The sequence below is a fragment of the Quercus suber genome, unplaced genomic scaffold, assembly GCF_002906115.3.
Source record: "Quercus suber isolate HL8 unplaced genomic scaffold, Cork oak 2.0 scaffold_277, whole genome shotgun sequence".
NCBI lineage: Eukaryota > Viridiplantae > Streptophyta > Magnoliopsida > Fagales > Fagaceae > Quercus > Quercus suber.
Genome location: NW_027069733.1, coordinates 158,667 through 164,666, shown reverse-complemented (window position 1 = coordinate 164,666; position 6,000 = coordinate 158,667). Strand labels below are relative to the sequence as shown.

The following is a 6,000-nucleotide window of genomic DNA, read 5'->3' as shown; positions in this document are numbered from 1 at the left end:
TTCTTGTTGAGCTGTATGAAAGGCAACCAAATCATTTAAACCTTTTTTGTTCTTGTAACACAACCGTGACAAGTACTCCAATACAAGATGACTATTAGAAACAATTATGGCATTTTCAAAACTTGTTTCCTGGACCATGGCACGAACTGTGATGTGCCCTTCAGTTGTATACTTAACAGCATTACTAAGCAAGTTGCACAGGATCTGTTTAAGCTTTCCTCAGTCACCTCTAACATGACAAGATTTAGCTATTGAGCCATCACAAGGATCAAGTACAATGTCAATGCCTTTCTTTATAGCCATAGGATAGAACATATCCACTACATCCTCGAGGAGTTGAGCCAAGTTGAATTCTCCTTGGAGCTGCATCTTTCCAGCTTCAATTTTACTTGTATCCAGAACTGAATTCAATAAGCCAGAACCATTTTTGTAAATAAAATAACTGTAAAGATAAGCAGTTTCTCCATGCCAAATAGTTCATCTTCTATTGCTAAAATTTGAAGAACTGGTTGATAATTCAAATAATCTTGAATCTGATTGGCTAACGAGTATATTATTGAGAAAGTAACTTCCATTAGAAAATTAAGGAAGAGAAATTTTTCTGCCACATGTTTAAAATTTTAGTTGAGAGATAATTTAAGCAAATGTCAGATACAAACACTTGGGTCATTGATAAAATTAATATAATAACATGCATATATGTCAATGCATTGAATTAAATTAGGTTACTGAATATGCTTAAAAAATTATTTAAATGTTCTACACATCCCTAAAGTTCCAAATTATTTATAAACCCTGGTGACCTATTGGACACAAGATGTTTAAGGAAATGTCGTCCTTTGGGCTCTATGGTGGTGGGTGGTAGATTTTTTTTGTCGGCATGTCAAAATATTGACAAATAAAAGATCAGTTTAATGGAAGTGTTTTGTTGGCAACCTTTTTTTACACTAATAATTGAATTAGGTTGAGATCGTAAGTGTTGGCATTTTTTGAGGCATTTGTTAGACCAAGTGGATAGTGATATCCACAAATAATTAATATTGAGCCCTTTTAGTGCACCTTATGATTAATAATAAGAGATTTTATTATTGCAATTTATTTATTTAGAGACAGCCTGTAATGGGTCAGGCTTGCAATCTTTAATTCTCACAGTACCTACCTCTACCTTCCTTCACACGCACAACCATTCTTCACATGGCAGGAACCTATGGCTTCTTCTCTCACTCTCATGGAGGCCTTTTGTCAGGTGTGTTCTGTTAACTCTATATTTATTGTCGAGTGTGAAATATATGCTAGTGAGTTTTAGAGATTTTTCTATCCTCTTGGTTTTGTGGATCTTGGATGGAATTTTTCTAGCACATGGATGTTGATTTTTCTACTTTATATTACATTATAAGATGGCGCATGCTAATCTGTGTTGAGATTGACAGCATGAGATGTTTTATATGTCATTGGTTATGGAAATTGAGATATGAGATTTGAGCATGTGATGGATGAGTCTTGGATTCTCTGAGGGGGTCTCACAAAGTTAGTGAGCATTTTCGTGGGGAATTGTACTCTTTCGTTGATTTAAATTGGTGGTTGTTTGATCAGCTTAGATTTCCTTTTGCTGAAAGTTCTCATTTGCTAATGATAACTACAGAATCCCGGCCATCTTGGTGTACTGATTAGAACCTCTACTCTTTTGAAGGGTGCAACAATGGATTTTGTTGGGATTGTTCTAAACATGTTAGTGATCCTCTCTCCTATCAAACTTAAGAATTAATGAAATATTCATACAAACATGTGTTTAAAGGTTGTCTGTGTTTTATCAATAAAGTGTCTTTAATGTTTGTTGCGAGCGATATGATTAAACCAAGGTCAATGCTTCTTTGGACCTAAACTTATTCTAAGCTCTCTTGGTTTTTCAAACTTGGTATAGTAGATTATATGCAATTTATAAAAGGGCATCAGACCCCCATTATGGTCAGTCCTTACCATTTATTAACATAAGAAAAAAAAAAAAGTTGAAACTATCGAATAGCCAGTCCAACTTTCTTTCAATGAGAGGGTTTTTTTTTTTTTTTTTTTTTTCATTGGTTAAGNTTTTTTTTTTTTTTTTAACATTGGTTAAGTGATTTTCTCTAATCTATATATATCTAAAAGCTAAAGTATAGTATTTATTGTTACTGCACTCCAGTAAGTTACATCAACATCCACCGTCATTATCCTTTTTCTTTCCAATTTCCTACAATTTTTTTTTTTTGTAATAATTACACTTTCTCTAACCTTTCTTCTTCCCTTACATTTTCATCTCCATTAGCTCATATGTTCGAGACACATTACCATAATGCATTGCAAATTTTCAAATTTTAGAAAGTTTCCGAATGCTTGATTATCAAAAGAGATTTCACATTTCCTTGAATCTGTTTACATTTCAATGGAAAAGGAAACTAAGAAGTAAAAACACAAACTCCGCCATCAATAAAAACACTGGCCTTTGCTTGGATGACACCATATGATATTTCAGTTCCATTTAGCGATGAACTTAGAGCTCTTGCAAAATTCATTGTTGATGAATTTAAAGGAACTAGCAATTTTGCTGCTGTTTCAATTCTTAAAGACGAGTTGTTGTGTGATTCGAGTGATTCTGCTGTTATACTTTCTTCAGTTAGTTTGATCATGACACACAACCTTGATATCATGAATCCAGAAAATCCCTGCCAAGTTTTTAATAATAAAATGTGTAAGTTTAAACTGTTGCAAATAAAAGCACGGATATAAAAGAAAATATTTTTCTTATTTGAGCAAAATTCAGACGAAGTTTTAGATTCAAAACAATATAAGTGCGTCCAGAATGCTAAAGTTAGTGGAGGGAATTACTAGAATGACAAGAAAACAAATTGGCCGCCAAATTATTGTTGAGCAGAAGTTCATTGGATAGGACTTCGCTCTCATGGCTGAAAGTTGTGGTTTAATATCTGCATTTCATGGCAAATGTGAGTATAAGATAATGGTTAACAAAAAAACAGGATATATGACCAACTTTTGGTTGCTGAACCATAATTGTCATGATGTGTTACACTTCAGTTCATTAATATATCTAATTTTTCAGAACAATCATATTGAGTAACAATTATTTTCATTGAAAAGATATGGAAATATTGATTTAACTATTTACAATGTCACATCTACCGCTAATACAAACAAGTGCAGGATGGGAAGAATGAACAATTATAAATTAAAAAAAAAATCCATTTTTGATAGACTGACAATGACAGCAGAAACCAAATCCAAAAGTTGTGATTGAAATGAGTAATCTGCGTCTCAAAAATAAGAATTTTTTGTTATTTGGGTTGTTTTCAATGATCTATTGGCTCTTACTTTTGAATGTGAAAAAAGAAAAGAAAAAATAAACATTTTCTTATTTTCATAGAAGCTTTGCTAAAATTCTATAAATGCCAAATACATTTCTGCAGCGTTACATTTCTTTAAAAATGATCGAGAATGAATAAATGCAAAAAAGTGCTAATTAGTGCCGATCACTAGTATGTTTTTTTTCAATAATCTACTGAAAAAGGTCTCAATAACAGTATATGATAATTAAAAGAGAAGTTGGAAATGTAAACGAAGAAAAACTAATCCATGAAAATACATGCCAAAGGTAGTAATTAAACATGGTGCAACCATGGCATTGTAAAGGACATTTTCAACAAGACTTAGTTGTATACTTATTTTGAAAGCAATTGAACAAGAGCAACCAATCTTGCAATGTGGAAAACGACCAAAGTTCATAGTAGAAATGGAAGAGAGTGAGAGTGAGAGAGGGAAAATCTTGTGCAATCTGCTATAAATAGAATACCAAATATTGTTCAGCAACCGTGGGGCTTAAATCCAGTGTAACGAGGAGCAAGGAAAAACGTTATATTAAGTGCATGCAAATACAGCGTGTACTTCCAAATTCACCAGATAGAGATTCTGTTTCTCTGTTTCTCTGTATTCTTCGTAGATTAGAGAGCAAATTGGTGAAAAAAGAGTTTGAAAGGAAATCTAAAAATGAAAAAAAAAAAAAAAAAATCCTATTATAAATAGTACTTATTGTAAAACCAAGAGATAAACGAGCAGTCAGTAACAACTAGTGAGATAATTGAGAGAAATCAAATCCCGCAAATCTTGGTGGGAAATACTAATACTAAAAAGATGTTAAAATCTAAGTGGGCCAAAAATAGAGAACCAAAAACAAGCCCATAAAATGAACTATTGGGTCAAGAGTAATTACAAATCAACTGGCAAACGAGAGGCCCACCACAGAGAGGAATTAGACAAAGAAGGTGATGGATCCTATAGAGCTTCTCCATTCTGCCACCGTAAATTTATAAGGAGCCAAATCCATAAAAACAATCTCCCACCCATATTATTGGTTTTTCTATTCCATATTTTTAGGATGTCCCAAAATATAATACTATTTCAAAACAATGAAAAGTTTATTAATAATTTCTCTAACTTAATAATTTTTTATATAAAAAGTAAATATTTTTCTTTCAATATAGTTTAAATAAAAGAGCTTAATTTTAAAAACATTGGATGTTTCTATTTGAAAGACAGTAATGTTCTTTTAAAACTATATTTTTCAAAATGAAAATGTTAAATTTATTGTCCATTTTACTATATAAGATTGACAGATGTCACATTAATAACATATAGATAAATTATTTAATTTGTTTTATTTTGGATATAAAAATTAACATGAAAAACCAATAGTCACCAGGTATAATTTGAGTTTGTTGTGTGCCTTGTGTGTGTTTGTTTTTAAAAAAAAAGAAAGATAGTATAATGTGGGAACAAATTAATCCTCTTTTACGAGGATAGACGTGTATATATATATATTAAGTTACATATTTTTTACACCATAAATTACAAGAGATTTAACAATTAAAAAAAATCATTAAATGTTATTATTTTCGACCTTATTACTTAATTAATATAAGTATTTTCTCTTTATTTATTTATTACTTTCCAGTTTTTTTTTTTAGGAAAATAAAGGGCACATTGCCATTTTCAATAACTTGCAAACTATACTTACTCATCTACTAAAGAGCACCCACCATAGCCAAACCTCCCATTTCGGCAAACAAGCAATTGATCAGTGCACCGTACAGCAGAAATTTCTAACCATATAGCCACATGGCAAATAAATATTAAATTTTAATTGAATAATTCCAATATAATAGGATTGTAGGACATATTTTGAATTTCAAGAATTATTTGCGGTGGCATATAGCCACATGGCAAATAAATATTAAATTTTAATTGAATAATTCCAATATAATAGGATTGTAGGACATATTTTGAACTTCAAGAATTATTTGAGAGTGCCACCGCAAATAATTCTTGAAGTCCCCTTTAATTTATTTATTTTTTATCTAATATCTTTTGGATATTGGTCATGAGACTGTAGCCTAACAAGTTATGTTAATTGCATATTTAATCGAGAGATATGAGATTGAAATTACAGAATGAACATATCTTATTCGGTAAATGGTGATGATCGATGATTTTGATAGAGATCTTGACAGAAATTTCTAACCATATAGCCACATGGCAAATAAATATTAAATTTTAATTGAATAATTCCAATATAATAGGATTGTAGGACATATTTTGAATTTCAAGAATTATTTGCGGTGGCATATAGCCATATGGCAAATAAATATTAAATTTTAATTGAATAATTCCAATATAATAGGATTGTAGGACATATTTTGAACTTCAAGAATTATTTGAGAGTGCCACCGCAAATAATTCTTGAAGTCCCCTTTAATTTATTTATTTTTTATCTAATATCTTTTGGATATTGGTCATGAGACTGTAGCCTAACAAGTTATGTTAATTGCATATTTAATCGAGAGATATGAGATTGAAATTACAGAATGAACATATGTTATTCGGTAAATGGTGATGATCGATGATTTTGATAGAGATCTTGATGATTTTGATAGAGATCTTGCTGCTGGTAACAGT

General features: G+C 31.0%; 1 long non-coding RNA gene across 1 annotated transcript in view; it reads left to right on the top strand.

Moving 5' to 3' along the window:
• LOC136071005 (uncharacterized) overlaps positions 1 to 6,000 on the top strand; it is a 45,179-nt gene that overhangs the window by 21,449 nt on the left and 17,730 nt on the right. The window contains exon 2 of the long non-coding RNA XR_010632288.1: positions 1,202 to 1,728. This is a non-coding gene — a long non-coding RNA (uncharacterized LOC136071005). The remainder of the gene's footprint in view (positions 1 to 1,201; positions 1,729 to 6,000) is intronic.